Source organism: Bos grunniens, chromosome 23 (assembly GCF_055505025.1).
Source record: "Bos grunniens cultivar Pamir isolate PY7600 chromosome 23, Bosgru_T2T1.0, whole genome shotgun sequence".
NCBI lineage: Eukaryota > Metazoa > Chordata > Mammalia > Artiodactyla > Bovidae > Bos > Bos grunniens.
In genome coordinates this window covers 51,453,169-51,479,496 of record NC_141187.1, presented here as the reverse complement: position 1 = coordinate 51,479,496, position 26,328 = coordinate 51,453,169, and the positions used below count along the sequence as shown (strand labels likewise).

The window sequence follows — 26,328 nt, the reverse complement described above, 5'->3', positions numbered from 1 at the left end:
GGTTAGATCCCTGGATTGGGAAGATCTCCTGGAGAAAGAAACGGGAACCCACTCCAGTATTCATGCCTGGGAAATCCCATGGACAGAGGAATCTTGCGGGCTATAGTCCATGGGGTCACAAAGAGTCGGATGTGACAGAGTGACTAACACTGGATGGAGACTCTTTACAGAGACTCAGATTACTCCATGGCGTGACGATCAGAGAGCAGAAGTTTGGAGAGGAATGAGCGTTAGAGGAGGTGCCAGAGAAAGCTGCAGATGAGTTCTTCCAAGAGCAGATGTTCTGAGGGGGACTCCTGGGTGCCCTGTTCTTACGGGGGTGGTGCTGATCTGGCAGCAGGTCGGAGCCCCGAGCGTGGCATGTCCACCACCTAGAAGAAGTCTGTTCCGGTTCCTGGCATCCTGAGTGCAGCGGGCAAGACTGACTGACTCGGCGGAATGCAGACTCCAGCGCAAACCTCAAAGGGCGCTTGTGAGACTGTGCCCCCAGCGCAGAGCCAGACAGCCGCCAGCACACCGAACACCCCCCTGCTGTCTTGCGAATCGTCGTCTGGCCTCCCCGTCCTGCTAGCAGGCGGACACGCTGGCTCCTTCCCGGTTTTCCATCCCTAGCAGTTCCAGGAGTCCTCCCACACCTCCTGTGTGACTAGGGAAGCTAGGTCTCCAACTTGGCGTCTGATTTGTAAAGTGTTGCTGACCTAATATACTCCAATACGAGACTGCCGAGCACAATTTGTAGAAAGAAAGTCGATCCTTTAAAAGTCTCTTCAATGAGGAATACATGTTTATTTGACACATATCTATCCAGTGCCCACTGCAAGGCATTTTTGCCAACACACTTTATGTGAAGGGTGATGAGAGCTAGCCGATGGAGGGCTCTAACTGGCTGGGTCCAGATGCACAGAAGACAACGAACCTCTAGGCACTGGCCAAGGGGCGGATATATTTGCAAATATATTTGCAAATACATTTGCTGTCCTTTGAATAACTGTAAGAGTTGGCCCATAAATAAGGCTGAGTGCCAAAGAATTGATGCTTCCAAATTGTGGTGCTAGAGAAGGCTCCTGAGAGTCCCTTGGACAGCAAGGAGATCCAACCAGTCCATCCTAAAGGAGATCAGTCCTGAAGATTCACTGGACAGACTGATGCCCAAGGTGAAGCTCCAATACTTTGGCCGCCTGATGCGAAGAGCTGACTCACTGTACAAGACCCTGACGCTGGGAAAGACTGAAGACAGAAGAAGGGGTGACGGAGGATGAGACGGTTGGATAGCATCACCGACTCACTGGACGTGAGCTTGAGCAAACTGAGGAGACAGTGAAGGACAGGGAAGCCTGGTGTGCTGCAGCCCATGGGCTGCAAAGAGTTGGACATGACTTATTGAGCTCAGCTGGTAAAGGCTACCCACTCCAGTATTCTGGCCTGGAGAATTCCATGGGCTGTATAGTCCATGGGGTCACAAAGAGTTGGAAACGACTGAGTGACTTTCACTTTCACTATCCACTGAAGAGCAACAAGGAGAATAAAGTGGTCACATGGCCCAGCGTAGCAGGGGAGTGCACAAGCTCTGGGGCCAGGTAGCCTGGGTTGGAGCCTGGTCTGTGCCATTAGGACCTATGAGAACTTGGGCAGGTGGAGGGGCTTCTCTGAGCCTCAATTCTCTTATCTTCAAAATGAGGATAATAATAGGATCTTCTGCAAAGCTTCGTTTGTGTGAAGTGAGTAAATATTTGCAAAGTGCCAGATCCAGAGCAAGGGTTACCTAAGTTCTAGATTAAGATACGTACATAAGACGCAGGGCTTTCCCTCATGGCCCGGTCACCCCACCCTGTCAACCATGACCAGTCTCTAGTAGACATCTGCATCTTTGGTCCAGACTTTTCCCAGAACCCAGCTGTTTGTTTCCAACTGTCTATCGGTTATCCTGACTCGTCCCACCAACACCTCAAGCACAGTACGTCCAAAACTGAATTACCCTGCCCCACCAGTCTGCTTCTCCGCCCGTGTTTCCTTCTTGGTCATGAGCATCATTGTCCACCCCAGGAGAAGCCCGGAGTTCAGAGCCCATGTTTCACCACACCTGCCCAGGCCCCAGCTTCCTGGGGCTTGGTAACTAGGTAACCTGAGTTGGAGGTCCTCTGACACATAGCTCCCCCTCCCAGCAAGACCAAACCTTGACTACTCTTCCCGCCTCTGCACCTCTGCTCTCCACCTCCTCCACCATCCACGGCCTGGGTCCAGGCCTCTGCGAGTCCCTCAGGAGGATGAGGCGAGGCTGGACGCTACGTGAGCAGGAACAGTGTCCACCGAGGAGCAGTGCAAACACATCCCGTCACTGAAAACAAACAGCTCTCAGCCCAGCAACCGCATCCAACTGACGGCAGGTCTCTTGCATCATCTTTGCCTTGATGGGAAGCACAGCTCCTTGGTGCTGGAGCCAAAGGACGACGTAGTCTGACTGCTGAGAAAAGACGGATAAAATAAACAGCCGCCATGAGCAGGAGACTATGGGAACAAGGCTTTTGGAGTCAGGCCCGGGGCTTACGTCAGGGCAGGATAAATATATTCTGAAGTCACCACCTATCTCAGTCCCCCTTCTGTTTGCTCTTTCCCATATAATGATTTGAGTTAAAATGTATGTCAGCTTAAAGTGCTAAAGATGTCAACAAATTCCTATATCAAAGGGAGAGATTTTTCACTCCCACCAAAATCTTGACAGATTCAAGTTTCTCCAAACCTGAGCCAACATTGGGTGCCACTGGACTTAAAAATATTGCCAATCTGACAGGTGTGATCGGCACACTTCTTCGTTTCGATTTGCATTTCTTTAATTGCAAATAAAGTTGAACATCTTTTTGTACCGTTATTTTCATTTTTTCTATGAATGCTTATTTACGCCTTCTGTCCACTTTCACTCATTGAATTGGTTGATCTCTTTCTTACTGATTTGTAAGAGCTCTTTGTATATTGAGACAATTAACTCTTTGTAATATGAATTGCAAATATTTTTTTTCATCTTGTTCCCCCCCCCCCAACTTTTTTGTGGTAGATTTTTCCAGAGAATACTTTTTTGTTCCTATGTTATAAAATATAGTAATTTCTTCTTTACAGTGCATTGGTCTTATCTTTTACTTGCTGAGGGCTTTGAAGATCTGAAGAATTAAAGTCTGTCATCTGCTGACTCGGTAACTAATCCGCCTGCAATGCAGGAGACCCAGATTTGATCCCTGGGTCGGGAAGATCCCCTGGAGAAGGGAATGGCTACCCACTCCAGTATTCTTTCCTGGAGAATCCCATGGACAGAGGAGCCTGGGGGGCTTCAGTCCATCGGATCCAAGAGTTCACACAACTGAGCGACTGAACCAGCATCACAGAGAACGGAGCTGTAACCGCTGCCCTTCCGGTTCCTCTGCCCGCCCCAGCAGCCCGGCTCCCATCCCCGTGATCTGCACTTCCTCCAGCAAGGCTGACACTCTGGGTGATTATTTCTGGGAATTCCTTGGCAGTTCAGTGGTTAGGACTCTATGCTCTCACTGGCAGTGGCCTGGGTTCGATTTGTGGTCGGGGAACTCAGATTCCACAAGCCACACAGTACAGCTGACAGAGAGAGAGAGTATTCCTTTGTCGTAAACTGATAGTCTGTCAAATGCCAGGTAATGTTTGACTCTGACAGAATAGGAAGATTCAGAGATGAGTTACAACTCTGTAGTGTTGTTTTCGAATTGGAGGCAGTGTGAACTCATGGAGACTGATATCAGATCAGATCAGTCGCTCAGTCATGTCCGACTCTTTGTGACCCCATGAATCACAGCACGCCAAGCCTCCCTGTCCATTACCAACTCCTGGAGTTCACTCAGACTCACATCCATGGAGTCGGTGATGCCATCCAGCCATCTCATCCTCTGTCGTCCCCTTCCCCTCCTGCCTCCAATCCCTCCCAGCATCAGAGTCTTTTCCAATGAGTCAACTCCTCGCATGAGGTGGCCAAAGTACTGGAGTTTCAGCTTTAGCATCATTCCTTCCAAAGAACACCCAGGGCTGATCTCCTTTAGAATGGATTGATTGAATCTCCTTGCAGTCCAAGGGACTCTTAAGAGTCTTCTCCAACACCACAGTTCAAGGAAAGCATCAATTCTTCGGTGCTCAGCCTTCTTCACAGGAGATTGATACAGATACAGATAAAAATATAGATAAAGATGTCAGCATAGAAGTACAATAAATGCAGATATAAATGCAGGTATACAATTCATGGTCAGGGAACTAGATCCCAGTGCCGCAACTAAGACCCAGTGCAGCCAAATAAATACTTTAAAAAACTGTATCATAAACATAAAATATTTTTAAAAGGAACTTATTTCCATATTGTTTGCAGTAGCAGGAAGTTGGTCTCCCAGGTATCCTTCTCTAAGGGAGTACATGAGTGAATTTTTATAAATACATAGTATGGGATACAATGCTGTCCATCAGAAGCAACTTACTGATGTGCATAGAACTAGGATAAATCCTTACAATACAGCATAAAGGGGAAATAAAAGTTACAGCAGAATGCCATTAAAATATGTATTAAAGCACATACACATATATATTACATATACATATGTATGTACATTGGAGAAGGCACTGGCACCCCACTCCAGCACTCTTGCCTGGAAAATCCCATGGACGGAGGAGCCTGGTGGGCTGCAGTCCATGGGGTCGCCAGGAGTTGGACACAACTGAGCGACTCCCCTTTCACTTTTCACTTTCATGCTTTGGAGAAGGAAATGGCAACCCACTCCAGTGTTCTTGCCTGGAGAATCCCAGGGACGGGGGAGCCTGGTGGGCTGCCGTCTCTGGGGTCACACAGAGTTGGACAGGACTGAAGTGACTTAGCAGCAGCAGCATACACCCCAGGATACAGCCCTCACTCTGCCCGCTGAGAGAATCTAGAAGCAATACACCCAGCAGCAAGAAGAGTACTTCACATCCAAATTTTGATTCTAAATATCATTCTGGACTAAATGGAACCAGGGATTCTTGGAGAAATGGCCAATTCAGTGATCCAAGCAGAGAAAGAATAATATGAGTCTGGAACATCTTATTCTATCAGAAAGTAAGAAAGTACCCCCCAGTTAGGAGACATTTCAAAAAGATACAGAAAATAAATTAAAGGGGTTCCTACTGACCAAATCAGGGATAATCTGATCATCAAAACAAATAATGATAATTACAGATCACAGGGGATTGAGAAAAAGAGAAATTCATGAGTTTATACTGATATAAATATACAGATAAATAAATATTCAAAATTTGATGACGTGGTATATAATCACACTGCCTCAATATACTTCCTACAAAATACTTATTCATTACAAAAGAAAGTAAAGTACCTCCGTGGTGGAGAAATCTGGCAGACACAACTTTAATCCAGTGATCAAAATAAACACCTCCAATGAGTAAACAAATGGAGACCATGCAGCCGGTGACCCGGCGCATGAAGAGACGCAGCATTGCAGCTGCGCTGTCCTCATCAAAGACACAAGGCCTGAATCCAACGAGGAGACGCCGAAGAAACCCAAGGTGAGGCACCTCCTATAAAATGCCGGCCTATTCACTTTGAAAATGTCAAAGTCAAAAAAGTCAGGAATTCTACAAAGGACATTATTGGGACTCATAGCAAAACCTGAATAGAGTCTGTGCATGAGAATTCGAAGGAGAATGTGTTTGTTCATAGGAAATATACACTAAATTATTCTGGTGAATGGAACTTCAGGGTTTTTTTTTTAGCTCTCCTAAAACTTTTTTAAAAATTAAAATTTTAATTTTGAGATAATTATGAATTCATACACAGTTGGAAGAAATAACGCAGAAAGACCCTGTGTACCCTTCACCTAGTCCTCCCAATGGAGCATCTTGCAAAGCTGTCACACAGCATCACACTCAGGATACTGTCGAGGATACAGTCAAGACAAAATGTTTCCATGACAAGGACCCCTGTGTTACCATTTTATAAACACCCCACCCCAACCTTCCCTTCCTTCCCTCCCTTTCTTTCTTCTTCTTTCTTAGAGTTGATCTACCACACTGTGCTCATTTCTGCTGCACAGCAAAGTGATTCAGCTACACATCTAGGGGCTTCCCAGGTGGCACTAGTAGTAAAGAATCTGCAGCCAGTGCAGAGACTCAGGAGACTCGGGTTCCATCCCTGGGTCGGGAAGATCCCCTGGAGGAGGAAGTGGCAACCCACTCCAGTATTCGTGCCTGGGAAATCCCACAGACAGAAGAGCCTGGCGGGTTACAGTCCGTGGGGCCGCAAAGAGTCAGACACGACTTAGGGCTAAACCACCACCAGTTCAAAGAAGAAAAGGGTTTTATACTGTTTTGTTTTGTTTTGTTTTTTTTTTTGAAGATTTTCTGAGAGTCTGTTTGTGTCAAAACAAACAAACAAAAAGAGAAATGTAAGCAAAGAAATAAAAGTTTCTTTCTTAAGATACTAGGAGACAGGAAACTTTCAGCAAAGTTCTTTCTTCTCCTGCAGAGATTCTGGAAAACATTTTTCTTTCTCTTCTGGATACTGTGAGGCATTGAGGTGGGATCCAGAGCAGCGTGGTCCTCTCAACCACAAGGCTGAGAGGAAGCAGAGCCCAGAGGATCACACGCACATGGTCCAGAGTCCCTGAATTAAGTCAGCCTGGGACCCAGCTTTCCTCTGACCTTCCAGCTGCAGGCATCGTTACAATTCCTCGTTAGTCTTAAGCTAGTCATGCTGGGTTTTCAATTATTTGCCACCAAAAGCTTCCTGAATGATTCAGTCATTGAAAAAGGATACCAGAGCCCTCTCACAATGAATCCCACTCCAAGCATAACAAATGTTATTGCTCCTGGGTGAACAAAATGTCTCTTGTTTACCAGCATGGACTGCGGGGAAATACACACGCGGTGTCTCCTAGAGACGGTTCACTCTGACCCTCAGATTCCAGGTAGAAGGCTGACCAGGAAATGAAGGAATGTGCTTGGTTTATCACAGACGGAGCCCAGTAGGCCGGGAACCAGAAGCGAGAGAGCAATTGTGCAACTAAGTCCTGAATCAAGACAGCTTTTGTGAGTCTGCAAAAAGTACTCCTGGTCTTCCCTTTTCTACCTAAAACCTTATGTATTTCTATTTACATTTCGATTAGTTTTTCTCTTCTGGTTAAATCTTCTTATTCTTTACTCAGTGACCTTGAATAACTCAACAGTACCTGAAAGAGAAAGTCTTTTATCTCATCCTAATATTCAAGGAAAGTGAAAGAGGAGAGTGGAAAAAGTTGGCTTAAAGCTCAACATTCAGAAAACTAAGATCATGGCATCCGGTCCCATCACGTCATGGGAAATAGATGGGGAAACAGTGTCAGACTTTATTTTTTTGGCCTCCAAAATCACTGCAGATGGTGATTGCAGCCATGAAATTAAAAGACGCTTACTCCATGGAAGGAAAGTTATAACAAACCTAGATAGTATATTGAAAAGCAGAGATATTACTTTGCCAACAACGGTCCGTCTAGTCAAGGCTATGGTTTTTCCAATAGTCATGTATGGATGTGAGAGTTGGACTGTGAAGAAAGCTGAGCACCAAAGAATTGATGCTTTTCAACTGTGGTGTTGGAGAAGACTCTTGAGAGTCCCTTGGACTGCAAGGAGGTCCAACCAGTCCATCCTAAAGGAGATCAGTCCTGGGTGTTCATTGGAAGGACTGATGCTGAAGCTGAAACTCCAATACTATGGCCACCTGATGTGAAGAGTTGACTCATTGGAAAAGACCCTGATGCTGGGAGGGATTGGGGGCAGGAGGAGAAGGGGACGACAGAGGACGAGATGGCTGGATGGCATCACCGACTCCATGGATGTGAGTTTGAGTGAACTCCAGGAGTTGGTGATGGACAGGGAGGCCTGGCGTGCTGCGATTCATGGGGTTGCAAAGAGTTGGACTCGACTGAGCGATGAACTGAACTGAATACTCAAGGTGCTTCCTTGGCAGACTCCGAACCACTGTGCACATCTGTGCTGTCTCTCAACATACCGCGTTCTCCAGCCTTACTGTCCACCTGGGGCTATGCTGCAGGCTGAGGGTCTGTGTCCCTCACCCAACCCTAAGATGCATGTGTTGAAGCCCAATCCCCAATGTGACAGTCTCGGGAAGTTGGCCTTTGGGGGTGATTAGGTCATGAGGGTGGAGCCCCCATGCAAGGGTTGATGCTCTTATAAAAGAGGTCCCACGTGTAGAGCTCCTCTTTCCCTTCTGCAGTGCGGGGACCCGGTGGCATGACTGTCTATGAACCAGGAAGTGAGCTGTCAGCAGACCCCGAATGCGCTGGTGCCTTGAGCTTGGACTTGCAGCCTCCGGGACAGTGGGAAATAGATATCTGTTGCTGATCAGCCACCCAGAGAGGCGTAACTACCGTGCTGGTGGTGTTGTTACAGCAGCCCAAACAGATCAGAGACTCCATCCCACCGCTGAAAAGGGAGTCACAAATAGGGAAAGGGGAAACACTAGACTGAGCCCTGAGGGCCTGGTTGGGATCGGAAGACAGGAGCAAATTCGTCGATTTCGGAATGTGCAGACGGACAGACACAGAGGCACAGACATGAACACAGGGGTCCATCAGGAGCCACTCCCCGTCCACCGAGGGACTTAGAGGCAGTGATACTCTGGCCGTCGAGAGAACACCTCCTTCACAGGCGGCCTTTACTCTCTCACAGATGCTTGTCTGTGCCTAACCGTAAAGTTTCCTACCTTAAAACATCTTCATCATGCTCTATCAGAACTCCCCTGACACGGAATCATGGCATGTAAGCACCACGTGTCTGTCATCAGTGAGGATGTATCCCTGCCTCTCCACCAAGGACAGGACAAGGACGAGGCAGAGCACGCAGGACTCAAACGCCTTTTGGGTGAACCAAGTCTGAATATAGACATAATGATGTCCAAAAGTGAGAGTGAGAGTCGCTCAGTCGTGTCTGGTTCACGGCGACCCCGTGGACGATACAGTCCATGGAATTCTCCCGGCGAGAATTCTGGAGTGGGTAGCCAATTCCTTCTCCAGGGGATCTTCCCAACCCAGGGATAGAACCCAGGTCTCCCACATTGCAGGCAGATTCTTTACCAGCTGACCCACCAGGGAAGCCCCTCATGCCAAAGTCGGGCTCAGATGTCGTCTCTCCCGTGAAGCATCCTGGAATGTGCAGCAGAGAAACACCCCGTCTCTGCACGGGGGCCTTCCACACCTTGCTGTAGCACCAGTTCATCCTTCCTTCCTCTTGGGCTCATCTCCCCACTCCACTGTGTTCATCCTTCCTTCCTCTTGGGCTCATCCCCCACTCCACTGTGTTCATCCTTCCTTCCTCTTGGGCTCACCTCCCCACTCCACTGTGTTCATCCTTCCTTCCTCTTGGGCTCATCTCCCCCTCCACTGTGTTCATCCTTCCTTCCTCTTGGGCGCATCTCCCCACTCCACTGTGTTCATCCTTCCTTCCTCTTGGGCTCACCTCCCCACTCCACTGTGTTCATCCTTCCTTCCTCTTGGGCTCACCTCCCCACTCCACAGTGTTCATCCTTCCTTCCTCTTGGGCTCACCTCCCCACTCCACTGTGTTCATCCTTCCTTCCTCTTGGGCTCATCCCCCACTCCACTGTGTTCATCCTTCCTTCCTCTTGGGCTCACCTCCCCACTCCACTGTGTTCATCCTTCCTTCCTCTTGGGCTCACCTCCCCACTCCACTGTGTTCATCCTTCCTTCCTCTTGGGCTCACCTCCCCACTCCACTGTGTTCATCCTTCCTTCCTCTTGGGCTCATCCCCCACTCCACTGTGTTCATCCTTCCTTCCTCTTGGGCTCATCCCCCACTCCACTGTGTTCATCCTTCCTTCCTCTTGGGCTCATCTCCCCACTCCACTGTGTTCATCCTTCCTTCCTCTTGGGCTCATCCCCCACTCCATTGTGTTCATCCTTCCTTCCTCTTGGGCTCATCTCCCCCTCCACTGTGTTCATCCTTCCTTCCTCTTGGGCTCACCTCCCCACTCCACTGTGTTCATCCTTCCTTCCTCTTGGGCTCATCCCCCACTCCACTGTGTTCATCCTTCCTTCCTCTTGGGCTCACCTCCCCACTCCACTGTGTTCATCGTTCCTTCCTCTTGGGCTCACCTCCCCACTCCACTGTGTTCATCCTTCCTTCCTCTTGGGCTCACCTCCCCACTCCACTGTGTTCATCGTTCCTTCCTCTTGGGCTCACCTCCCCACTCCACTGTGTTCATCCTTCCTTCCTCTTGGGCTCATCTCCCCCTCCACTGTGTTCATCCTTCCTTCCTCTTGGGCTCACCTCCCCACTCCACTGTGTTCATCCTTCCTTCCTCTTGGGCTCACCTCCCCCTCCACTGTGTTCATCCTTCCTTCCTCTTGGGCTCACCTCCCCACTCCACTGTGTTCATCCTTCCTTCCTCTTGGGCTCACCTCCCCACTCCACTGTGTTCATCCTTCCTTCCTCTTGGGCTCATCTCCCCCTCCACTGTGTTCATCCTTCCTTCTTCTTGGGCTCACCTCCCCACTCCACTGTGTTCATCGTTCCTTCCTCTTGGGCTCACCTCCCCACTCCACTGTGTTCATCCTTCCTTCCTCTTGGGCTCACCTCCCCACTCCACTGTGTTCATCCTTCCTTCCTCTTGGGCTCATCTCCCCCTCCACTGTGTTCATCCTTCCTTCCTCTTGGGCTCACCTCCCCACTCCACTGTGTTCATCCTTCCTTCCTCTTGGGCTCACCTCCCCACTCCACTGTGTTCATCCTTCCTTCCTCTTGGGCTCATCTCCCCCTCCACTGTGTTCATCCTTCCTTCCTCTTGGGCTCACCTCGCCCTCCACTGTGTTCATCCTTCCTTCCTCTTGGGCTCACCTCCCCACTCTACTGTGTTCATCCTTCCTTCCTCTTGGGCTCACCTCCCCACTCCACTGTGTTCATCCTTCCTTCCTCTTGGGCTCACCTCCCCACTCCACTGTGTTCATCCTTCCTTCCTCTTGGGCTCACCTCCCCACTCCACTGTGTTCATCCTTCCTTCCTCTTGGGCTCACCTCCCCACTCCACTGTGTTCATCGTTCCTTCCTCTTGGGCTCACCTCCCCACTCCACTGTGTTCATCCTTCCTTCCTCTTGGGCTCACCTCCCCACTCCACTGTGTTCATCGTTCCTTCCTCTTGGGCTCACCTCCCCACTCCACTGTGTTCATCCTTCCTTCCTCTTGGGCTCATCTCCCCCTCCACTGTGTTCATCCTTCCTTCCTCTTGGGCTCACCTCCCCACTCCACTGTGTTCATCCTTCCTTCCTCTTGGGCTCACCTCCCCCTCCACTGTGTTCATCCTTCCTTCCTCTTGGGCTCACCTCCCCACTCCACTGTGTTCATCCTTCCTTCCTCTTGGGCTCACCTCCCCACTCCACTGTGTTCATCCTTCCTTCCTCTTGGGCTCATCTCCCCCTCCACTGTGTTCATCCTTCCTTCTTCTTGGGCTCACCTCCCCACTCCACTGTGTTCATCGTTCCTTCCTCTTGGGCTCACCTCCCCACTCCACTGTGTTCATCCTTCCTTCCTCTTGGGCTCACCTCCCCACTCCACTGTGTTCATCCTTCCTTCCTCTTGGGCTCATCTCCCCCTCCACTGTGTTCATCCTTCCTTCCTCTTGGGCTCACCTCCCCACTCCACTGTGTTCATCCTTCCTTCCTCTTGGGCTCACCTCCCCACTCCACTGTGTTCATCCTTCCTTCCTCTTGGGCTCATCTCCCCCTCCACTGTGTTCATCCTTCCTTCCTCTTGGGCTCACCTCGCCCTCCACTGTGTTCATCCTTCCTTCCTCTTGGGCTCACCTCCCCACTCTACTGTGTTCATCCTTCCTTCCTCTTGGGCTCACCTCCCCACTCCACTGTGTTCATCCTTCCTTCCTCTTGGGCTCACCTCCCCACTCCACTGTGTTCATCCTTCCTTCCTCTTGGGCGCATCTCCCCCTCCACTGTGTTCATCCTTCCTTCCTCTTGGGCTCACCTCCCCACTCTACTGTGTTCATCCTTCCTTCCTCTTGGGCTCACCTCCCCACTCCACTGTGAATATTTGTGGGCAGGATCTGACTCTTTTTCTTGGCCCCCAGCCCTCGGTTAAGGCATTTTGGATTAGATGGCGTCTCTCCATGGACCGCACTGGCCTGCCTGCAGAGCTAATCCCTGCCATTGGCATCGTTAGCTCCAGGCTCGACTGGTGGAAGCCAACCGTTCACAGGGAATCCAGAATGAAAGCAGCAGAGCCCTTTGTTCCAGCCCTATTTCTGCAGAAGACGGTTGCCCTTGGCTAAGCAGGAGGCAGCCTTCAGAGAGGTGACTCACCTGCTTGACAGGTCTGTCTCAGAAACGTTTGACTTGATGCTTTGCTTTTGGTGCGAAAGAAGCCCGGCTCTACTTTGCAGCTGGAAGTGGCGGGCTCGTGAAATGAGTGTTTGCCTGTTTCTGACGGCTTCCCTGGAGGCTGGCTGGGCAAGCTCCCACAGGGCGATGAAATGGTGATGATCCGGTGCACCAGGAGGGCTGCGGAGCTCCCGACTCGCTGCTCTGAGGAGGCACCCACGCTGGCAGAAAGCTGCTGTGAGAGAGACGAAAACCCCGAGCTGTAGGCTCAGAAGTTTCCTCACAAACCACGCAGACAGGGGCGAGCTGTAGAGAGGCGCTTTGCCTCTGAGAAACTTGGCTAGAAGAGGAAACAGCAGATCTTCCCAAAGGCTCCGACCTCGACAAAGCCCAGCGTTCATTTTTATTGCTGCCAGAGCAAATCACCGCAAATTGAGTAGCTTGAAACCACACCATTCCTCATTTCACAGCTCAGCGGTCTGGGTGCAGCGTGGCTCCACTGGGTCCCCTTTCAGAGGCTGCGGGCTGGAATCAACAAGGCTGCAGTCCTGACCAGGGCTCTGAGCAGAGAGTCTGCGGCCAAGCTCGCTCAGGCTGCTGGCCAGGTGATTGTGCAAGTGGGGGCCCTGCTCTGTTGCTGGCTGTCAGCTGGGGGCACCCTTAGCTCCCAGAGGCCTCCCTGGAATCCTGGCACAAGACTCTGACTTCTCAGAACGAGCAAAGGAGCCCTGAATCCCTCCCGGGACTTGAATCTCCCTGACTCCCCTTTCTGCCGCCTTCCCTCTAACTCCATCCAGAGAAAGGTCTTTGCTTTTTAAAGGCTCAGGTAATTAGATGGATAATCACAGCCTTCCCTGGTGACTCAGCTGATAAAGAATCCGCCTGCAATGTGGGAGACCTGGGTTCGATCCCTGGATTGGGAAGCTCCCCTGGAGAAGGGAAAGGCTACCCACTCCAGTATTCTGGCCTGGAGAATTTCATGGACAGAGGAGCCTGGTGGGCTACAGTCCAGGAGGTCACAAAGAGTCAGACCTAACTGAGTGACTAACATGTATATGGGCACCGGGGCCCAGCCAAAGTGACGTATAAAATTAAATGTCACAGCTTCTAATTAGGATGCCCTCTTTCCCGTCATTGTCAAAGGCTTCGGGACCGCTGGCTTTCCTCCCCTCTCTGTGACTGTCCCACCTCTGGGTCCATTCGAGTCCTTCCGCCTCTAGGCCTGGCTGAAGGAGGCCCAGCCTCCTCTGCTCGCTATGCTGAGCGCAGGCATTCAGGCTTACTTTCCGTGCATGGTTTTCCCAACCAATCATGACAGAAGCAAACCAGATGTAACAAAAACTACAAATGAGAAGGTTCGAGGCTTAGAAAATTATGCTTTCTTCCCATCCAGCACCCAGGTATTGATCTCCTTTCTGAGATGGAAATTGGAAATGTCAGGCTTTTTTGTCTATATATACCATTGAAGGTAGATCTCACCCAACCCCTGGTCTTTGAACATTTAAAGTTCCAACAAGGCGAAATAGAAGGCGCTTGCAAAGGCCTTTAATCTGAAGAGGATTGTTTGCATTTCTGAGGAAGTTTTAACTCTCTGCTTTGGCCCTGTTTTTCAAGAAGGAATATTCCCTTGGGCATAGCCTCCCTGGAGGCTTATATCCCTAGAGAGGAATTTTTAAGATCTTCAGAACACTGTGTAACCATTTCAAAAAGCCCAAGTGGTCAAAGTTTTTAACTGGGCAGGGAATAAAAAGTTATTATTTTTCCTCCTTCCTCCTCTTCTACCTCTCACTTCCCTGGTGGCTCAGACTGTAAAGTGTCTGCCTACAATGTGGGAGGCCTGGGTTTGATCCCTGGGTTGGGAAGATCCCCTGGAGAAGGAAATGGCAACACACTCCAGTACCCTTGAATGGAAAATCTCATGGACAGAGGAGCCTCGTAGGCCACAGTCCACAGGGCCACAAAGACTTGGACACGACTGAGCGACTTCACTTTCCTTTTCTACCTCTCACCCCACATCAGAAAAATCAGGACGCCCCACCTTTTCCAAAGGAAAGAATCACGTGGCATGGTGCCAAGGCCCTCAGTCTATGCTCTGGGCCAGCCTGCTCGCCAGCCACGGCTCTGTGCCCCCCACGCCCTGCCCCTCCTGACTTCCCACCAGCTACTCCACAGCCAAGCCAGATGGTCAGAGGGAAGCTGTGGCCTTTTCTCTACTTCTTAACTGTTTGGAAACTGTTAAGGACTTTTCCTATTGTTTTTCTGGAGAAGGAAAATATTGGCCGAATCTTTTGTTTAACTGTATATACTGATTGTACATTTTTTTGAGGGGGCGGTGGTCTAGTTACAAGACACAGGATCTTTGGTCACAGTGTGCAGGCTTCTCTCTAGTTGTGGCTTGCAGGCTCCAGAGCTTGAACAGGCTCAGCAGTTGCCCTGCACAGGCTGAGTTGCCCCAGCGGCATGCAGGATCTTAGCTCCCCAACCAGAGATCAAACCTGCATCCGATGTGTTGGAAGGCGGATTCTTAACCCCTGGACCACCAGGAAAGCCCTCAGGCAGAATCTTAAGAATTACCAGGAGCATCAGAAGCGGCCGCAAGGTGAAAATGTCTGTGGAGCATCTGTTTAACTCAGTCCACCTGACCGTGCCCATCTCATTACCATGGTAATGAGCATTAGCGTGCTCATCTGATGGCAGATGAGCCTAGAACCGCACCATCTGATGCCTTCACGACCCCAGTTGCCCCCTCACTGGCCTCCATCTGACTTATAAATCCTGTACCCTTCAACCATGCTCCCTAGGGCTCTCAGGCTATTCCTTCCTAAAACACCCCCCTTCACACAAATACGTTCCCCCTTCGAAATGTTCAGTGGGTTCCCAGTTCTCGCCCAGACCCTCCACAATCTGAACATAACCTGCCATTCCCAAGACATCCACCCGCTCCCCCATTCATTCATGCACCTGATGGCCACACCAAACATCTGTTCTGTGCGGGCCCTAGAGACACAGGTCAGGCTGAGCTAACTTGGACAGTCTCTGCTCTCAGGGGCTTACTACCCGGCTGGGGGAACAGAGGCCTCAACAAGGCGTTCCAGTGAGCGTGACGAGATGAGGAGGAGGAAGACCCAGTGCCGGCGTGCCCGCCCGCGTCCACCTGGGCTGACCCTTGGTTTCCACTTGCCGGATTCCTCGCTGACCACTGAACACGCATGTTCCCTCCCTCCCGCACTGGCTCAACCACCCTATGAAACTCCCCCGCCAGACCCCTCTGTCCTTCAGGGGCCCAGTCGTGTCCGCCTTCCCTGTTTTCCTGATCCATGCAGCCTATGAGGAACTTTCCTTTGTCTCCGCGGCCAGGTGCCAGGCAGCATCTTCTAAACCCTACAGACTCTGCCTTCTGCATTCGTTTGTCGTTAGAGGGGTACTTGTCATCCTCTCAACCCTGGTAGCTCACATCAGGGACACAAGAGACCCCACAACCCCACCCACCCGTTGTCCAGCCCTCAACACTCCAGCTCTGTGCAAATGCCACCTGGGGTCTTCAGAGCTGCCCTGCAGGGGTCTATCCTCCCTGCTTTCATGGTGGGATGGCGGCATGGCGGGGGGCGGGGGGGGGCGGGTGGTACTAAGGCCGCCAGGGTAAGGTAACTTGCAGAGCTCACCAGGCAGTCTCCCAGCCTGCTGTAGGACAGGACCCCACCTGTCCCCGGCAACTCTCACCCCTCCCAGCAGCACCCCTCCCTGCTTGGCACCCCGAGGGTCAGGGACTGGTTCCCCTCCCAGGGGCAGGAGCACAGGGGGAATCCCAGGGCCCCAGCTTGCTGCCTTTCTCATTGGCCTGCGAGAAGGCGCGGCTTTCAATGACCCCTCCAGCCCCTGGGCTGTAAGAGACAGGCCGGGTTCTCACGTCGGGAGGGTGAAGGCTCAGGACCGCTGTTCAGGCTCCCCTGCCCCTGGGATCTAGCCCGCACTGCCACTCATCTCGATTCAGATGCACTCAGCACAGCCCGGGGCATGGCCGCGGGGCCCCCAGAGGGTGAAAAGGAGCGGCGGCCCAGCGTGGACCAGGGCACAGGCAGCGGGGACATGGGGCGAGGGTCAGGCTCGGGTTTCAGCCTGCTTCCCGCGTGCTGAGAGCCGCCCTGTACGAAGGGCTCGAGTCTCAGCGCTGAGCTCACCTCTTCACACGTCCTGCCTCATTCAGTCCACTCGTCACCGGGGTCTGGCGTGAGATGAGGCAGCCGGCGCCTCCAGAAACATCCTACTCCACCCGGTGCCCGGACGAACACTTCTCAGCCTCCCTGCAGAGCCCCGGGGTCAGGCCGTCAGGTGCCTGCCCAGCCCCAAGTCAAGGGTGAAGAAGACACGTCACTGAAGGTGAACCGCCGTCCAGGGGCTCCAAGCCACGACAGAGGAATTCTCTCCGCCTCTTTCTAAAAATACACACGCATGCCACCAACGTCGCCTGCGCCCTCCACCTGCTCTTACAGCTCTTAGCTGCTTCCACATCTTCTTCATTATTCTGCAAGGCCCTGGAGAAGGTGGGGGTTCCACCCCAAGTCTACATGTGCACATGCATCACATGGATGCACGCACACACACACGCACACACACGCACACACACATGCACACGCACGCACACACACGCGCACACACGCACACACACGCGCACACACGCACACGCACATGCACACATGCGCACACATACGCATGCACACGCGCACACACACACACGGACACACACACACACTTCATCTCTCAGAACAGCAGAATGGGAACACGGGTGGGATCTTTAGAGATGCTCTAATGGGAGCCATACCAAAAAATTCTTCCTATCAAGAAGTATTTCTCCTGGACACTAATCCATCTGCAAAAATAAAATTGGGAGTTTGTACTGGCCTGTCCTAAGGCTGTGTCTCTCCTACACTATAATCTCTATCTTCCCGCGAGTCTCTGAAGGCAGGACGATGGTTTATGCTTCTTGCTAAAGCGTTATAATCTGGGTTTCCCTGGTGGTCCAGTGGTTGAGAGTCCGCCTGCCGATGCAGGGGACATGGGTTCAATCCCTGGCCCAGGAGGATTCGGCTCTGGAGCAGCTAAGTCAGTGCATCTCAAGTACTGAGCCTTTGCTCTAGAACCTGAGAGCTGCAACTGCTGAGAGCCTCCCGCCCTGGAGCCTGTCCTCCGCAATGAGGAGCCTCCACAGTGAGAAGCCCAACCGCCACACAAAGAGTAGCTCCCAGTTGCCGCAACTAGAGAGAGCCCACACATGCAGCCAAAATAAATAAATTTTTAAAAAGCGGTATAATCTACTTTTCACATCCATCGTCTAACTCTAGAGAACTAGCCCAGCCCAGGAGGGCTTTGCCAGTTGAAGGGAAGCCCACGCCAGGTACCACTCTGCCTCTTACTGCCTCTGGATTCAGGATCGGCTTTTATTTTTTCCAATTTTATTGAGATGTAAGTGACAAATAGAATTGTATATTTATCGTATATAGCATAATTGATTTATGTGTACATCGTGACATGATTACCTCAGTTAAGATGATTGACACATCTATCAGATCACACAGTTCCCATTGTTTGTGTGTCTGGGGGGTGATGATGCTTCAACTCTACTCTCCTCGGTTCAGTTCAGCTCAGTCGTTCTATCGTGTCCAACTCTTGCAACCCCACAGACTGCGGCACGTCTGGCTTCCCTGTCCATCACCAACTCCCAGAGTTTACTCAAACTCATATCCATTGAGTCGGTGATGTCATCCAACCATCTCATCCTCTGTCGTCCCCTTCTCTTCCCACCTTCAATCTTTCTCAGCATCATGGTCTTTTCCAATGAGTCAGTTCTTCTCATCAAGTGGTCAAAGTACTGGAGTTTCAGCTTCAGCATCAGTCCTTCCAATGAACACCCAGGACTGATCTCCTTCAGCATGGACTGGTTGGATCTCCTTGCAGTCCAAGGGACTCTCAAGAGTCTTCTCCAACACCACAGTTCAAAAGTATCAATTCTTTGGCGCTCAGCTTTTCTTTATGGTCCAGCTCTCACATCCATACATGACCACTGGAAAAACCATAGCCCAAGAATACTGGAGTGGGTAGCCTATCCTTTCTCCAGGGCATCTTCCCAACTCAGAAATCAAACTGGGGTCTCCTGCATCGCAGGCAGATTCTTTACCAACTGAGCTACCAGGGAAGCCCATAGCTTTGACTAGACAGACCTTTGTTGGCAAAGTAACATGTTTGTTTTTAAATATACTGTCTAGGTTGGTTATAACTTTTCTTCCAAGGAGCAAGCATCTTTTAATTTCATGGCTGCAGTCACCCTCTGCAGTGATTTTGGAGCCCAAGAAAATAGTCTGTCACTATCTCCATTGTTTCCCCATCTATTTGCCATGAAGTGATGGGACCAGATACCGTGATCTTCGTTTTTAGAGTTGAGTTTTAAGCCAGCTTTTTCACTCTCCTCTTTCACTTTCATCAAGAGGCTCTTCAGTTCTTCACTTTCTGCCATAAGTGTGGTATCATCTGCATCTGGTGTCTTCTGAGGTTACTGATATTTCTCCTGGCAATCTTGATTCCAGCTTGTGGTTCATCCAGCCCAGCATTTCACATGATGTACTCTTCATGTAAGTTAAATAAGCAGGGTGACAATATACAGCCTTGATGTACTCTTTTCCCATTTTGGAACCAGTCTGTTGTTCCATATCTGGTTCTAACTGTTGCTTCTTGACCTGCATACAGATTTCTACATACAGGAGGCAGGTGAGGTGGTCTGGTATTCCCATCTCTTTAAGAATTTTCCGCAGCTTGCTGTGATCTACACAGGCAAAGGCTTTGGTGTCTCTATGAAGCAGAAGCAGCAAATCTCAAATGTCCATCACAGTGCTGTTAACTACAGTCACCATGCTGCCCGTCAGATCCCAGAACTTACTCGTTTTGTAACTACAGTTTGTACAGGTTGACCAACATCTCCCCATTTTCACCCCTAGCTCCTGTCCACCTTCATGCCACTATTTCTACAACCTTGACATTTTTATTAATAAATTTATTTTTAACTGGAGGATGATTGCTACAATACTGTGTTGGTCTCTGCCACACACCAGCATGAATCAGCCATAGGTATACACATGCCCCCTCCCTCTAACCCTCCCTCCATACCGCCACCCATCCCAGCCCTCTAGGTTGTCACAGCACCGGGGTTGAGCTCCCGGCGTCATACAGCAAGTCCCCACTGGCCGTCTGTTTCACAAACAGTGATGTACATGTTTCAGTGCTACCCTCTCAGTTCGTTCCACCCTCTCCTTCCTCCACTGTCTCCACAAGTCTGTTTTCTATGTATGTGTCTCCTTTGTTGCCCTGCAAATAGGTTTCTAGAGGCCATATATATGCATCAATATACAGTATTTGTTTTTCTCTGACTCACTTCACACTGTATAATAGGCTCTAGGCTCTTCCACCTCATTAAAACGGACTCATACATGTTCCTTTCTTATGGCTGAGTAATATTCCATTGTATGTACATACCACAACTTCTTCATCCATTCACCTGTCAATGGACATCTAGATGGTTCCCATGTCCTATCTATTGTAAATAATGCTGCAATGAACGTTGGGGTATATGTGTCTTTTTCAATTACAATTTCCTTAGGGTATATGCCCGGTAGTGGGACTGTTGGGTCTACAACCTCAACTTTTTTCAGTTCAGTTCAGTTCAGTCACTCAGTCGTGTCTGACTCTTTGCAACCCCATGGACTACAGCATGCCAGGCTTCCCTGTCCATCACCAACTCCTGGAGCCTGCTCAAACTCATGTCCATCAAGTCGGTGACGCCGTGTTTAGAAAGCCTGTTTATCTATTTATTTGGCTGCAGGTGGGGTCTCCGTGGCGGTGCACCGATTCTCCAGTTGTGGCAAGTGGGCTCCAGAGCTCGCGGGCTCAGGAGTTGCAGCTCGGGGGCTTTTAGTTTCTCGGAGGCAAGTGGGATCCTGGTTCCCCAAGCAGGGATTGACCTGGTGTTCCCTGCATTTCAAGGCAGATTCTTAGCCACTGGACCAGGCAAGTCCTTAAACTCCAACTTTTCTTCAGATCCCACCTATAAGGGAGATGCTACAGGGTTTGTCTGGCTTTTACTCAACTGAGCATAACGACCTCCAGCTGGAGGAACGTGGCGGAACCTCTTCCTTTTTCGTGCTGAATAGCATCCCATTGTGCGCATGTATCACTTGTCTCCGTTCATCCTTCGAGGGGCATTGCGGTTGTTGCCGCCTTCGGGCTGCTGTGAACACTGCTGCTGTGAACTTTGCAGTTGTCTAAAATTCTGCTTACAAATCCTTCGGGTGTACACCCAGAAGTGGAATTTCTGGATCCTGTGATACTTCTGTTTCATTTTTTCAAGCATGCTGTACTTCAGTATTTGGTTTTCATGTGAAGATTGTGTAATTTCAGAAAACCTGTAAGCCCAGCCCATGGGCTCCAGTCATGTGTACCACGCTGTTCCTTGGGTTCCTTGGAAACTGGTCTTAGATCCTAGAGGGACCTGATGCCAAGCAGGGAGAGGCCCTGGAGGGTACCAGGCCCCTAGCCTCACCGCGCGGCCCAGAAGGGACGTGTGACTTGCCTACAGGCACAGCCTCTCGGGAAGACAGCCTGGGCGGAGCCTGGACCCAGACGGTACAGCTGAGGAAGGGTTGCGAAGCCTCCATCGTCACCAGGGGCGTGCAGCCCCGCGGAAGCCCACGCTTTGCATCGAGCCTGCCTTGCCCAGCCTGGCTGCAAGGCTAAGGTCTCGCCCCTTGCACAAGTCAGCTTCCCCAAGGCCTGGGTGCTCTGCCCCATCAGGCACACACCCAGGGCCACCTGAGATGCCTGGTACCAGCTAGTCCATCCACACGAGGAGCCAGCTCAGCTCGAACCTGTTTCCTTGTTTTCCTTCTGGCGTCTCCTGCCCTGCTGGCGGGTCTGTGTTATTCTTGTCGGTGGCCCACCCTCCTGCCGAGTCGGGAACAGGCACACGGGGGCTGGCGGACGGTTTGCTGTTCTTCACCACCCGTCTTGGGGCTGGCTGAGCTGGCTCCTGGCAAAACTTAGGAGAACTGAAGCCTGCCTTTCCCACCTGGTGGTCTCTCCTCCACACTCACCTGCCCTCTCCAAATTCCCAGGCCCTGGGCTCGCCCTCAAGACCCCAGTTGCTTCACCTCAGCACTTTTCTCCTCCAAACTCTGCCCCTCACCGCCCGCCCACTGCAGGAGAGGAAAGCAGGTCCACAGATTTTCCTCCACTAACAGGAATGAACAGCTCACACAGCGTCAAATGGGCTTCTCTGTACAAAAACCGACTTCTCGCCTGTCATCGCCAATGATCCCAACCGCAGTCCTGTAGAATTACGAGGGGAAAAGATGGAAGTGTTTGCTTCTTTGATGAGAACACTGATCCTCCGGAAGGTGAGTGACCTTCCCAAGGGCACACAAGTGCAAGTCCAGACCTCAGAGCACGTTCTCACTTTACCTGGGGGCTCTGCAAGGGGTGCTATGCAAAGTTTAAAGTTCACGGCCAGAAAAGGGACGCTGAGAAATCTGGGGTGCAGCGCCTTCAAAACACCGCTCCTCCAAAGCAGCCAACCAGAAGCTTCTCTGCTCCATCCGTCTGGGGACCAGTCTCCAGCAGTTCATAAGAGCACCTCACAATCAGAAGGGAAAGTGCAGATAGCACTACCCCGTTCTGTCTGCCGCTGCAGAAGCAGGCGGTCCTGTGTGCCTGTAGGGCGGCGGACCCTCCTGCCCGCAGCCCCTACTTGGAGCCCTTCCACCTCAGGGGGAGGCGCGGCCCGACTTCGCTCCAGATGGTGGGAAGCCTGGCGAGTGGTGCGAGGCTCCGGCTTCCGCTGAGCCGGGAAAATGAATGACTCTAATGTGAGTCTCTTTAGCCACTTGACTCTCTGCCCCTTCCTTCATTCTTGACGTCCGGCCAAGATACCCTCCTGACTCTCCAACCATCCTTCTGTAACAGCCTAGGAAATCAGCTGTCTTCCACTCACCAGAGCACATGCAAGTTTATGCCTGATGAGTGGAAATGAGTGCTGATTTCATTCCCTTTTCAGGGAAAATGTGCAGGAATGAGGAGTCAATTAGACCTGCTGAAAACCCTTGCAGGCCGGTCATTTCTGAGTCGTACGTACCTGACGCTGAATTGCCTGGTTGGGGTTTAATTGCACAGCTTGGCCTGCTGCCTCTATGGTTGGCTCTGTTTGATGATGGAGGCCACAAAAATAATGATCAGTAGCCACTGCAGATCAGACCCAGGGGCAGCAAAACGAAGAGGAAAGCAAGGGGCCACGTTAACCACCAAGATAGCCAGCTCGATGCTGTGTGGGAAACACAACCTGTAGAAAATCCGGGAGATCGATTCGTTTGAAACATGAAATTGTTCGTATTTGACTGCTTGACATTGTTTAAAAATGGAGGGTTTGCATCGTTCAACCTCATAGCTATGTCCCCTTGATCGTCACCTCATCCCTAACTGGACTTCTCAGGATTGGTCGGCTGGGAGTCAGGAGAAGGAACTAGTCTGTCTCTCACTGTGGTCCTGACATGTTCTTCTTCTCAAATACAGTTTAGAGGAAAAAAAAAACTTTGGTCTAGGAGTCGGGAGACCTATATTTTAGCCCCAGTTGACTTCCGATATGGCTGTGAACAAGCCTTTCTTGCCAACTGAAGCTATCCCATAAACATTATCATGACACCCAAATGAGCTGATGGATGGGAACGTGGTTTTTTAAACGTGAAAATTATGCCGTAGATCATTTATAAAGGCTGCACACACTAACCCTATTGATATGTGTGTGTGTGTACTCCCTCCAGAGAGAATAAATTTCGAAGGCAATCGTAGCAGATCACCCTGTTGTTCCAGTTATTTCTGATCGCAAACAATGCCAAGATGGTAACAACTTGCCATTGTATTTTCCATTAGTCATCAGAGTGTAAAGATTTGATAAATAGTGAGAAAACCCACGGACTCTCGGGGAGGGGGAAAATCCGAGTTATTGACAGCAGCAAATTACGTTTCTTTGAAAAGGACGGTGTCACAGTTCTTGGGGATTATTTGCTTGACATGAGGAGACCCCGAGCGGCTTCTGGAGGCCCTGCCTGCAAGATGAGCGGCCCGGCATCCCCTCCTGTCCCCTGGTTCCAGCGTTTGCACGACACGGCTGGGCAGCTCCTTGGGATGGCCTGGGGCCTGTGTTGGGGTGGGGGCAGGAGAGGAGGTTCGGGGTGCTGGCTCCACATCCTCTGCTCCCGCCCCCGTCTCTTCGTCTCTGCAGCTGCCTCCGGTCCTCCTGCTGCGGCAACAGCCTGGGCAGATGGCCCCTCAGAGAGGCTGCCAGCCCCACTCCACTGGCAGCTGCTGCACAGCCCCAGGGGAGCGGCGTGACCACGGGCACCCACCCGTGAGCAGACACATGTGCGGCGCATCCTGCCCCTGGCGCCAGGCCTGCGGGCGCAGCTCCCTGCCATCCGGAGGCCTCCAGCTGGCTCAGCGTAACACGGCCCCCTCCCTTCACCAGGGAGACGCGGGCCTGCGAGCGTCCACCTCTGAGATGTCCGTCTCTGCGGTGAGCAATGCAGTGTTGCCCAGATACATACGTGTCTTTAAAACATTCGTATTAGAGAATATGTATTAAAATTTTCTTGAGGATCTTTCCAAAGTTTAAGCAGGTTAACCCTCAGATGTTAAGAGGAAATGTTATTTTAAAGATGGAATAAAAGGGTACCAAATATTTGAGGACATCACCCTCGGTGGGATAAACCGGTCACTGAGAGAAAAGCAAGGGGTGACTCCGCCTCTGTGAGGCTCCTACAGTCCGAGTCAAGCTGACGGAAGGTAGACGGTGTCTGCCCGGGGCTGGGGAAGGCGGGTAGCGGCTTCCGTCTTACAAGAGGTAACAGTTCTGGAAACTGGTTATACAACAGTGTAAACACGCCCGACACTACTGCACTGCACACTCAGAAATGGTTAATGTGGCCAGTTTCCTGTGCATGATTTAATTTCTAAAAAAATTTTTTACAGAATCCTAAATCTGAAGTAATGAAATTCTCGGAGTTACATATCCCAGAATGGCTAGAATCCACGAGATGTAAAAAATAAATAAAAACAAAACCTTCAAATAGAAATGTCCATTATCATCCACAATAAGAAGTTCCATCGTTACCCACTGGAAATTTTCTCTAGGAAATCTGCTATTTCTAATTGCATTAATAAAAACTGTTATAAACACACAAAGTCAAAACGTAGGTGGACGTCGGACTTCCCTGGTTGTCCGGTGGAATTAAGAATTCGCCTTGCAGTGCAAGGATGCGGGTTAGATCCCTGGCGGGGAACTAAGATCTCACGTGCTGTACCGAGCCCAGGCCACAACAAAAGATCCGTCACGGTGCGTTGAAGGTCCTGCATGCCACGACTAAGACCAGACGCAGCCGAAAAATATTAGAAAAAAAAAGAAAACAGTAGGTAGATGCTGTGGTCTCAATGCTTGTGTTGCATGTTGAAACCCTAACCCTCAGAGGTGATGGTGTTGGCAGGCAGAGACTTTGGGAAGTGATGAGGTCGTGGGAGTGAAGGCCGTGTGGTGGGATTAGTGTCCTTATAAAGAGACCTCCCCAGGGCCCACAGCCCCTCCACCAAGGAAGGGCATGGAGCGAGGTCTGTATCACATCAGAGGGTCCGCACTGACCCCACAGAGGCTCCCCCCACACCGCCCCCGGTCTCAGAATTCCCACCTGCAGAGCTGTGGGAAGTGTCTGTCGCTCACAAGCTCTCAATAGCAGCCCAGACAGCCTAAGAAGGCATCTCATTCCATCAGCGGACACCTGGAGGGGGAGAAGCATCAGACCCTTCTCCACGGCTGCTTCTCCTCCCCTCCCGGGGCGCAGATTAAGAGACCGGCTCCAGGAATCTGACTCCCGATCATTGTTCAACTTGTACCAGGAAGCAGCTCCTCATTCACAGGCCAGATTAAAGGGGGGCCTCGCTTCTCATCTAGCTCTGCTTCCCTCGGGATCAAAATTACAGCTCTTCTCAGTGTTGGGTCGAGTCCTTTCATCTCAGTCTTGACCAAAATGGAAACCAGGATCACGAGAATTCCTCGGGGCCAGTGTTGAAAGGAATTTCCCCTGCTCTTCTTGCCAGAGTCTCGAGGGGGGCACTCTTCCCCGGGTGAGTAATCGCAATTCCATGTGACGGAACAAACAGCATCTCCTTTTCAAAAGAGAAGGACATGCAAGGAAATCAGCCAAAGGAAGTGGAGATGAAAGCCTGTCTGGACGCAGCGTCCGGATGAGATGTTGCCTCTCGACATGCAGAGATCTCTCAGAAGTGACTCCAAAACCTCGAGTCCCCTCGGAAGTTAGGAGGACTTCTCTGAGTCCATGCTCCAGGAAATAAACTAAACAAAACCCCAGAAAAGGCTCAGACTCCACCCAGATGAGTGCCAGACCTTCGCTGTAAACCCCTCACCAAGCTCAGCCCTGCCCAGAGCCCAGCCTCCGCCCCTGGTGACCTGTGCTTCCAGACGCCTCTGCCTGGCGGTGAGAGCACGTGGGGCCATCTAACCAGGCCAGGAGGCCGCTCTGTGTTCACAAGTCTTCCCGGAGGAGCGGACACTTCTCTGCCCGCTTCTGGTCCTCTCCACCCCCTCAGTCCTCCGGGACCTCTGCGGCCCTCACTCTGGCCCACAGCCAGCTCTGTGCCCGACCACACTCCATCTCTGGAACCTGGCAATTGGGCTTCCGTGTTTCCAGACTCAGTCCTCCCCCTGCCTGTTCTGAAGCCCCTGCCTTGCTATGATGGATTTGGTCCCGATTCTATGGACTAACTCTGCAAATATGACCGTGGCCCATGGCTTCATGTCACACAGAGACAACAAAAATGAAGAGAGAGAGAAGAGAT

The 26,328-nt window shown here is 51.0% G+C and overlaps 1 long non-coding RNA gene across 1 annotated transcript; it reads right to left on the bottom strand.

The window, feature by feature from the left end:
- Positions 1 to 766: 766 nt before the first annotated feature.
- On the bottom strand, positions 767 to 13,212 carry LOC147347825 (uncharacterized). Its single transcript, XR_015152583.1, has 2 exons — positions 12,373 to 13,212; positions 767 to 2,461 (listed from the first exon to the last, which is right to left on the bottom strand). It is a non-coding gene; the product is annotated as an uncharacterized LOC147347825 (long non-coding RNA).
- Between the last annotated feature and the right edge of the window lie 13,116 nt (positions 13,213 to 26,328).